The sequence below is a fragment of the Vulpes lagopus genome, chromosome 12, assembly GCF_018345385.1.
Source record: "Vulpes lagopus strain Blue_001 chromosome 12, ASM1834538v1, whole genome shotgun sequence".
Classification (NCBI taxonomy): domain Eukaryota; kingdom Metazoa; phylum Chordata; class Mammalia; order Carnivora; family Canidae; genus Vulpes; species Vulpes lagopus.
In genome coordinates, this window is record NC_054835.1 from 12,823,930 (window position 1) to 12,834,784 (window position 10,855).

General features: G+C 45.2%; 1 pseudogene; it reads left to right on the forward strand.

The window, feature by feature from the left end:
- The first annotated feature begins 9,614 nt into the window (after window positions 1-9,614).
- On the forward strand, window positions 9,615-9,998 carry LOC121472770 (annotated as a pseudogene).
- Window positions 9,999-10,855: the final 857 nt, after the last annotated feature.

Genomic DNA, 10,855 nt, shown 5'->3' on the forward strand with positions numbered 1-10,855 from the left:
GCAGTACAGCCCCCCATTGCCATCTGCAGAGGGAGAAGGACCGCCCTTTCGAGGACTCCAGCTGGGCTTCAGCCATCTAGTCCAGGGCGTGCTGGAGGCAGGGGAGGCCCCTTGGGGCTGGACCTTGTACCTGAGGCAGCTCTGCATCACTATCCAAGTAGCCCTATGGTTGTCTCATGTGACAGATGGGAATCAAGGTCCAGAGTGGGGAGGCCACTGGCCGGGACCACAGAGCCTGGGGACAGTCTAGGGGTGGGGATGGGTGACTCTCCTTCCTTGTGCAGCTGGGGCAAGGGTGGCTCAGCTGCTCTAGCCCCTCACCAGAACCCCAGCCTGGAATGCTGGGGAAAAGGTAGGTCCTCCTGGGGCGCATATGATGGAGCAGCAGTGATGGTAGTAGGCAGAGGGGGTTGCAGAGGAGGGTCCCTGCTCCCAGCAGGGCCTCTGGCTCCCATTTTCCCCTCTGTCCACAGTTGGAAGCAGGAACTCATGGTCCTCCCAGAAGCTCTAAGAATGTGGGAGTTTCCTGACCATACTGCCATGAGTCCTGGGAGGCCATTCCTCTGCCCGGATGCTCCTGTGTGTCCCTGCCAGTCCCCAGTGCTGTTTCTCAAAGGACACTGGCCCTGGTGCTATGCAGCAGCCTTCCTCACTTACAGCCTGCTTGACTCTCCCCCTGGTGCCTCAACCTTCACACTCCTGATGGTTCGTATGCTGTCAGGTCAGCTGGTCTCGCGTCCCACCCAGAGCTGGTAGCCCTGACATCTTGAGTCCATGTGGGTCTGTGTCAGCCTTGCAGCCCATCCAGCCTTTCTGCTCCCCAGGTCCCCATCCTGTCCTTGCTCTCTTCCATGGTGACAGTGGCCTCTGCACCGCACATCTCCTGGAGACTTCCAGCCTGGACCTCAGGGTTCTTGTGACGTTTCGAATCCAGCATCTAGAACAAAACTCCCAAATTCAGGACCTTCCATGTCTAGTAATCTGCTAGCCACTCCTCAGATGCCCCAGGCCTCCACGCCCACAGCCCGGCCCCCACCCCGCTCACATCCACTGGCTGGATCCTGAAGCTCCTCAGGTGGGGTCCCTGGTCCCCCAGGTGCCAACCTGACTGGCTGGTTGCTGCTGGATTCTGCCCAGCAAAGGCCTTGTGAAAGGAGGGTAACCGGTTCCTAAGATGCAGTCTCAGGGGAGGAAACTGAATGTCTGCATCATTCCCCTCAGGGTGGGTGGCACCACGTCTGTAGGTTCAGAAGCTTTAGAAAAGTCCAAGTGTCAGGCTGTAAGTGTGCAGCCCCAGGCTTCCCAACTGGGCCTCCAACCCTTGCTCAGCAGGCCTGCCTTGGCTGCATGTAACTGTCCTTGGGGGCCAGCGGTCCTGAGCATTAGGGGTTTCCCACCACCCCTGAGGGAGTGAGAACTGTGTAAGTGAACGAGGGCCCCACCTGGCCTGATCCTGACCCCACGTGTTCATTATCTTGCTGTCAAACACTTAGCACTCAGTTGGTCCATCCCTGTGCAACTTCAAAGGCTGCACAGATGCCTGGGGCACAGGGCCATCAGCTCCACTGTACCTGTGCCAGCGGTGTGGTCCCCACCCAGGCTCCAAGCCCCATGTTACTTCCCACTTTCTCAGGCCAGTCCAAGGGTCTGCCATCCCAGCTGGAGTTCTCTGGAAGAAGATGATGAAGTAGAGTTTGGGATACAGGAAAGCAGTTGGGGTACCACACTGGACAGGATGGGAGCGAGCAATCAGCTGCAATGGCAGTCTGCCACGCCTTGGTCAGGCTTTTTGTACCTTCACCTGAGTCACTGGGAATTGGGGAGGGTGTGCCGGTGTGTGACAGTTCCTATAGGTGAGGCTGATCCCGAAAGAGCCGATGGCTGGGGTTGTCTGCCGGCCACACTGTACTCAATGGGTAGCAAGCCTTTCCTGGCAGCACACGTCCATGTCCACCACACCCCTTCACCCCAGCACCTAGGGATTGCCCAGCCTCAGGCAGCTCCCACCTGCTGCCCGAAAGCCCCTGCAGCCTTCACAATCAAGGGGGGACAAGCAGACAAGCTGCATGGCAGCCACAGAGGAGCCTGGCCCACTCTTTCTGGACCAGGAGGGTTCAACCAAGGCTGACTCAGAGGTGAAGGAAACCAGTGTCTGGAAGAGACCTACAGAAGCAAGGAGAGTAGTGCCCCTGAAACAGGATCCAGGATCACTAGGGTTAAAATGCTCTGAGAGATTCAAGGAGGTATCACATATATTGAATGGGAATAAATTGCTATAAAAGAAAAGGAACAAGAGAGGCTCTTGGTAATTAAAAATATTGCTGCTGATAAAATTCCACAAAATAGTGGAATACTGGCATATGGAGCGAAAAACAAAAAGGGTGATGGTGGCAAAAACATACCATGAAAGAAAAAACATGGAGGCCTACCCTAGCGCTTCTCAGATCTTTTCATGCAGACAAGCCACCTGCAGATCTTAAAAATGCATATTCTGACCCTGGGATTCTGGGGTGAAGCCTGAGTTTCTCCAGTTCCCACATCTTCCAAGGGAGCTGCTGCTGCCACTACTGGTCCAACAGGCTGTCCTTGGAATCCTTGAGGGTCAATCAGGTGAGAAGGAGAATAGGGAAGTAGAAGGGAGCCTAACAGAAGACATTTGGCAGCTGAAAATCTTCTGGTTTCAGGCCATGGAGGACAGATGAACAAAACCCACTTCTGAATACATCTTGTGACATTTCAGAGTTCCAACGATCAGTGAAGGTCTCAAAATAATTCAGAAAGGAAAAGCAGGTCAGCCACAGCCACCATAACCCTGATACCAGAAAGCAAAGGCACACCTTCCAAATCCTGACAGGCAATGGAACTCTGCTTCCAGTAACAGTTTTGTTTTGTTTTGTTTTAAAGATTTTATTTATTCATAAGAGACAGAAAGAGAGAGAGGCAGAGACACAGACAGAGGGAGAAGCAGGCTCCATGCAGGGAGCCCGACATGGGACTTGATCCCGGGACTCCAGGATCACGCCCTGGGCCAAAGGCAGATGCTCAACCACTGAGCCACCCAGGCATCCCAACACTGTTTTGAAGGAAAGCCAATTTCATCTGATATTAGCATAAACATGCCAGTTCATTCATGCTTGTTGTTCCCATAGCATTTTCCAACGTAACAATAAGACAAATAAGCACCTAAAAACAGACTCTCCAAAATACATGAAGCAAAAACTTCCAGAACTAGGAGCACCTAGATGTCTCAGTAGGCTAAGCATCTGACTCCTGGTTTTGGTCAGGTCGTGATCTCAGGGCTGTGAGATGGACACCCAGGCCAGGCCCTGAGCTGTGTGCAGACTCTGCTTGAGATCCTCCCTTTCCCTCTGGCCCTCCCCCAACCTCACTCATGCTCAGTGCTCTCTCTTTCTCAAATAAATAGATAAATAAATAAAATCTTTTTTAAAAAAAACTTACAGAAATGAAGAAATAGACAATTGACAAATAATATTTAATACCTAACTCTCAATATGGGTAGAACAAGTAAGCAGAGTGTCAGCAAGGGTTAAGAAGACTTGAACGATGCTAGCAGCCAATCTGACCTCACTGGCATCTATACAACACTCTACCCAACCGCAGCAAGTGATACATTTTTCTCACGTGTATATGGGACGTTCTCCAGTGTAGAACATATGCTAGTCCATGAAACAGGTCTATATAAATTTAAAATATATGAAGTCATTCAATATACTTTAATCATAATGGAATAAAACTAGAAATAAAAAAGAAGAAAAGGAACGCCTGGGTGGTTGGGTCAGTTGAGTGTCCGGCTCTCATTTTCCACTGGAGTAAATTGATGTCACGGGTCCTGGGATCAAGCCCTGTTGGGGGTCTGGGATCAAGCCCTGTTGGAGGTCTGAGCTCGGCAGGGAGTTGCATAAGACCCCTCCCCTTACCCCTCCCACCCCTCCCCTCCACACTCTCCCCCTCCCCCTCAAATAAATGAATAAATATTTTTTAAAAAGTACCAAATTAAAAAGAAGAAAGATTTTGGAAATCCATAATTTTTTTTATTTATGATAGTCACACACACACACACACACACACACACATACACAGAGGCAGAAACAGAGGCAGAGGGAGAATCAGGCTCCATGCACCAGGAGCCCCACGTGGGACTCGATCCTGGGTCTCCAGGATCGCGCCCTGGGCCAAAGGCAGGCGCCAAACCGCTGCGCCACCCAGGGATCCCGGAAATCCATAAATTAAAATTAAATTAAATTAATCCATAAATTAAAACAACATACTTTTAGAGGAACCAGGGATCAAGAAAGAAATCACAGAGAAATTAGAAAATACTTTCAATTGAATGAAAACAAACCAACAAAAATGTTGAAATGTATAAAGTGCAGCTAAAAGCAGAGCTTAGAGGGAAATGTTTAAGTATAAATATATCAGAGGAGATGAGAGCTCTCAAAATTTATGACCCAAGTGCCTACCTTAAGAAGCTGGGGGAAAAGAGCCAACTAAACCCAAAGCAAGAAGAAAAGAATAAAGGCTAAAGAGATCAGTGAAACAAATCAGAAAAAAATGACCGAGAAAATGAAACAGAAAGTTATATCTTTGGGATGGCCAACAAAATTAATAAAGGTTTATCTAGACTGATCAAGAAAAAATAAAATCGGGATCCCTGGGTGGCGCAGCGGTTTGGCGCCTGCCTTTGGCCCAGGGCGCGATCCTGGAGACCCGGGATCGAGTCCCACATTGGGCTCCCGGTGCATGGAGCCTGCTTCTCCCTCTACCTGTGTCTCTGCCTCTCTCTCTCTCTCTCTATCATAAAAAAAAAGAAAAGAAAATCAAGAATAGGTGATGGGGGGATCCCTGGGTGGCTCCGCAGTTTAATGCCTGCCTTTGGCCCAGGACGTGATCCTGGAGTCCCGGGATCGAATCCCACATTAGGCTCCCCGCATGGAGACTGCTTCTCCCTCTGCTTGTGCCTCTGCTTCTCTGTGTGTGTGTGTGTGTCTCATGAATAAATAAATAAAATCTTAAAACAAACAAACAAACAAAAAGAATGGGTGATGGAAGGGGTGCCCGGCCTGCTTGGTCGGTGGAGCCCGCAACTCTTGTTCTCAGGGGTATGAGCTCGAGCCCCAAATGGGTGTAGAAATGACTTAAAAAATAAAATCTTTTAAAAAGATTAAAAAATAAAAAAGATTTAAAGATTTAAAGATTTTCTTCTTTAAAATCTTTAAAAAAGAAAGGAAAAAAGGAATAGAAGAGGAGACATCAGTACCAACCTTACAGAAATCCAAAGGATCATAAGGGAATATTTTCAACAACTTTATGTCAATAAATCAAACAGTTTAGGTGAAATGGACAAATTCCTAAAAAAGGTACAAATTCCCAAAACTGATGCAAGAAGAAACAGAAAATATGAATATGCATGTAAGGAAATTAGAATAGTGACTTGAAAACCTTCCTCTGTTCTTCCCCCTAAAAAACCCCAGGCTTTTACTGGTGAATTTCACCAAAATTTCAAAGAAGAATTAACACCAACTCTTCATGAACTCTTCTAGAAAATAGAAAAGGAGGAAACACTCTCCAACTCATTCTACGAGGCCAGCATTATTAACCTGACACCAAAACCAGACAGCAGCATCACAAGAAACTACAGACAAATGTCCCCTACTAATGCAAAAATTCTCTATCAAACAATAGCAAACAATTCAGCAACATATAAAAAGGATTGTATATCCTGACCCAGTAGGATCTATTCCAGGAATGTAAGGTTGGTTTAACATCCATAACATCCATTATGTTGGTTTGGATCCAACATAATCCAAAAATTAATGTTATTGGGGATCCCTGGGTGGCTCAGCTGTTTAGCACCTGCCTTCAGCCCAGGGCATGATCCTGGAGTCCCGGAATTGAGTTCCACATCAGGCTCCCTGCATGGAGCCTGCTTCTCCATCTGCCTGTGTCTCTGCCTCTCTACCTCTCTCTCTCTCAATCTCTCTCTCTCTCTCTCTCTCTCTCTCTCTCTCTCTGTCTCTCATGAATAAATAAATAAAATATTTTAAAATTTTAATGTTATAAACCATATTAATATAATAAAGTACAAAAACTACACAACATTCTCAGTAGAGGGATGCCTGGGTGGCTCAGGGATTGAGTGTCTGCCTTGGGCTCAGGTCGTGTTCCCAGGTCCTAGGGTTGAGTCCCGCATCAGATTCCGCATCAGGTTCCCCTCAGGGACCCTGCTTCTCCCTCTGCCTGTGTCTCTGCTTCTCTGTGTGTGTGTGTCTCTCATAAATAAATAAATAAATAAAATCTTTAAAATAAATAAATAAAATACTTTTTTAAAAAACCAAACATTCTCAATAGATCCAGAGAAAGCATTTTACAAAACCCAACACCCATTCGTAATAAATATCCTCAAATTAGGGATAGAAGAGCACTTCCTCAACCTGGTAAGGGCACTTGCCAAATCCTACAGCTAACACTGTACGACATAATGGTGAAAGACCAAATAATACTTCTCTTGTAAAACTGGGAACAAGGCAAGGAGGTTCCATCTAGTTCACTCAGGAAAAAAAAAGGAAGAAAAGAAGAGAAGAGAAGAGAAAGAAGAGAAGAGAAAGAAGAGAAGAGAAGAGAAAAAAAAAAAAGAAAAGAAAAAAGGCATTTGGACTGGAAAGGAAGAAGGAAAACGATCTGCTGATAAACAGCATGACCCTATAGAAAATGCTAAGGACAACAACAAAACTGGCTGAACAAATAAAAGAGTTTGGAAAGACCCATACTCAAAAGTCAATTTATTTCTACAAATTAGCAATGAATTAGGTCAGAAATAAAAGTAAGAAAACATTGCATCAGAGAGAATAAAAGACTTAGGAATAAATTTAACAAGAGAACAGCAAGATCTGTGCATTACAATCTACAAAGCATTGCTGAGAGTTAGACACATGCACCAAAGGACTCAGCATTGGGAAGCTAGCAGTTTTCCACAAATTGATCTCTAAATTCAGTGTGATCTCTATCAGATCTTACAAGAAATGGACACATTCATCTTAAAATTTTTATATGAATACAAAGGACCCAGAAGGGCCAAAACAACTTTGAGGAGATTGAGGTTGGAAGCCTCACTCTAGTTGATTACAAAATATAGTACAAGGCTTACAAAGCTCACAGTGTGATCCTGGCACAATAATGAACACATGGATCAATGGACCAGAACTGAGGTTCTAGAAGTAATCTTTTCACTTAAGCCAATTGGTTTTCTTTTCTTTTCTTTTTTCTTTTCTTTTCTTTTCTTCCTTTCTTCCTTTCTTCCTTTCTGATTCATTTATTGGGCAGCCCGGGTGGCTCAGCGGTTTAGTGCTGCCTTCAGCCAAGGGTGTGATCCTGGAGGCCTGGGGTCTAGTCCCACGTCGGGCTCCCTGCATGGCGCCTGCTTCTCCCTCTGCCTCTGCCTCTGCCTCTCCCTCTCTCTCTCTCTGTGTCTCTCATGAATAAATCAATTAAATATTTTTAAAAATCTATTTATTTGAAAGAGAGAGCACATGAGTGAGGAAGCAGGGGACAGAGGGAGAGAATCTTGAGCAGACTCCCCACTAAGCATGGAGCTCATTGTGGAGCTCGATCCCATAATCCTGAGATTATGACCTGAGCTGAAACCATGAGCCAGATGTTCAACTGACTGAACCACCCTGGTGCCCCAGGCCAACTGATTTTCTACAAAGGCAGATAGACAATTCAATGGGAAAGTATCTTTTCAATAAATGGTGCTGGGCCAATTGGATATTCACATAAAAATGGATACGTTTAGATTTTGCCTCATACCATACAAAAAAAAATTGTAAGACTCAAGATATATCAGAGACCTAAACGTAAGAGCTAAAATTTTTATAATTGGACTTCATCAAAACTTTTATTTAAGACCTTATTTATTCAGAACGCCTGGGTGACTCAGCAGTTGAGCATCTGCCTTTGACTCAGATCGTGATTCCAGAGTCCTGGGATGGAGTCCAACATCGGGCTCCCTACAGGGAGGCTGCTTCTTCTGCCTGTGTCTCTGCCTTTCTCTCTGTGTCTCTCATGAATAAATAAATAAAATCTTTTTTTTTTTTAAGACCTTATTTATGAGAGAGAGAGAGAGAGAGAGTGAGAGAGAACGAGGAGGCATGCTCATGAGTTAGGGAGAGGAACAGAAGGAGAAGCAGACTCCTTGCTGAGCAGGGCGCCTGATGCAGGCTCCATCCCAGGACCTGAGCCAAAGGCAGATGCTTAATGACTGAGCCACCCAAGTGCCCTTGGAATTCATCGAAACTTTTAAAACTCCTGCACTTTGGAGACAATGCTAAGAAAATGAAAACACAAGAAGCTTGGAGAAAATATTTGTAAAACATGTACCTAATGCAAAAATTTTATCCAGAATGTATGAAGAGCCCCTCCAGCCCAATATTAAGAAGATAATCAACCCAATTCAGATGGGCAACAGACCCAAACCGATGCTTCTCTAAAGAAAATATATGTAAGGGCAGCAAGCATGTGAGAAGACTCAGCATCGTGAGTTAGCAGGGAGATGCCAATCAGAACTGCAGTGAGACACCTTCACATTTATTAGAACTCTTGCCCTGTGACAAAAGAACACACACTGTCCTTTAGTCTGTATAGAACATTCACCAAAAAAACTATATTATGGACAAGAGAACAAGTCTCAATGTATTCAAAATCATCCAATGTGTGTTCTCTGACCATACTGAAACTATAGTAAACATTGATAGCAGAAATATATCTGGAAAAGATCCAAATATCTGAAAATTAAATAATGGACTCCTACATAACCAATAAATCAAGGAAGAAATCACGAGGGAAATTAGAATGGAAAAATATGTCTAGCTGAATGAAAATAAAAACATAGGCTTATCAAAATTTGCAGGATCTTAGTGGAACCTTGATTAAAATGTTAAAATCTTGTTTCCTACTTCAAAAACCCTATGGACCTGTATCATTCACCATTCTCTCAGTTGCTGGGGAGGGGGAGAAACTTAAATTTAATATTTATGGCTCCTCCCCCTCCTCATTCCATGTCTGTCACCTGATGGCTCCCACCTGGCATGTGGCTGATCCCATTTACTTACTAGTTGGTCACTGGTTTGCCATGTAGCAGCCAGGTGGTCTTTTCTAAAAAGTAAATTGGACTGTGTTACTCTCCCTATCTAATCTCTCCAATGGCTTCTCATCTCACTTCAAATAAGGCCGAAGGCTTGCTCACAGCCTACTCAGTCCCACAGGACGTGGCCGATGACCTCTCTGGCTTCCTCTCTAATTGTCCTCCCCCGACTCACTCTGCTCCATGCCACATTTCCACCCCAGGGCTTTTGCATTTGCCTTCGCCTCTTCCAGGAATACTCTTTCCTCAGAAATTTGCCTGGCCTGCTTTCTCCTAGCATTCAGATATTTCTCAGACATCTTTTAGGGGAAGAATACCCTAAAATAGCAACATGTATTGACTAGTCAGTCATCTGTTGCTGAGTAATGAATTACCCCCCAAAACTCAGCATTTAAAACTACAATAGAGTTGCGAGCAAGCAAGCAGAAGGCAGTTCAGCAGCAAGAGTGGAGCAATGCCTAAATCAAAGGACCTTGTTTCTTCAAGCTCTTCTGGCAGTGATTCTGATGGTGAGGTTGACAAAAAGGTTAAAGAGGAAAAAGCAAGTTACTCCAGAAAAACCTGTGAAGAAGCAAAAGACTGGCGAAACTTCAAGAGCCCTGTCATCCTCTAAGCAGAGCAGCAGCAGCAGAGATGTAACATGTTTCAGACTGGAAAAATGAGGTACATCAGTGTTCAGGACTTTAAAGGGAAAGTCTTAATTGATATTAGAGAATATTGGATGGATCCAGAAGGCGAAATTAAACCTGGAAGGAAAGGTACTTCTTTAAATCCTGAGCAATGGACCTAGCTGAAGGGACAGATTTCTGACATAGATGATGCAGTAAGAAAACTGTAAAATCAGAGCCACATAAAACCTGTACTGTTCTAGTTGTTTAAATCTGTCTTTTTACATTGGCTTTTGTTTTTCTATACATTGTTTTCCAAGCTATTGTATATTTGGATTGCGGAACAATCTGTAAGATAAATACTTTTTTCATGTGCATTATTAAAAGTGTTCTGAGTGAAATAATAAAAATAAAAATAAAACTACAATAAACATTCATTGTCCCCTCACAGTTTCTGTGGTTTGGAATCCTTTTTTTTTTTTTTTAAGATTTATTTATTTATTTATGATAGACAGAGAGAGAAAGAAAGAGAGAGAGGCAGAGACACAGGAGGAGGGAGAAGCAGGCTCCATGCTGGGAACCCGGCATGGGACTCGATCCTGGAACTCCAGGATCGCGCCCTGGGCCAAAGGCAAGCGCCAAACTGCTGAGCCACCCAGGGATCCCCATGTGGTTGGGAATCCTTGAGCAGAGTGGTTCAGGCTCAAGGTATCTCATGATGTGACAATCAAGATGGTAGCCAGGACTGCGGTCATCTGCAGGCTTGGCTGGGGCTGGAGGGCCTCTGGAGTTTCCAAGTGGGTGCTGGTTAGTAGGAGGCTCCTGGCATGGGGTTAATCTCCACGCTGGCATCTCCCACCACAAGTGAATGCTCTCAGAGCATGGCAGTCAGATGGCTCCCCAAAGCAGAGCAGATGGCCTGGGATTGACCGATAGTGCCAGAGAGAAGCTGTCCTTTCAGAACCTCACCCCGGATTTCACACACTGTCACTTTTGCCACCTTCCACTCAGCAGAAAAGTGGCCAAGTCCAGTCCATATTCAAGGGGCAAGGCAGCAGGCCCCCCCTTTGAAGAGATGCATGTCAAA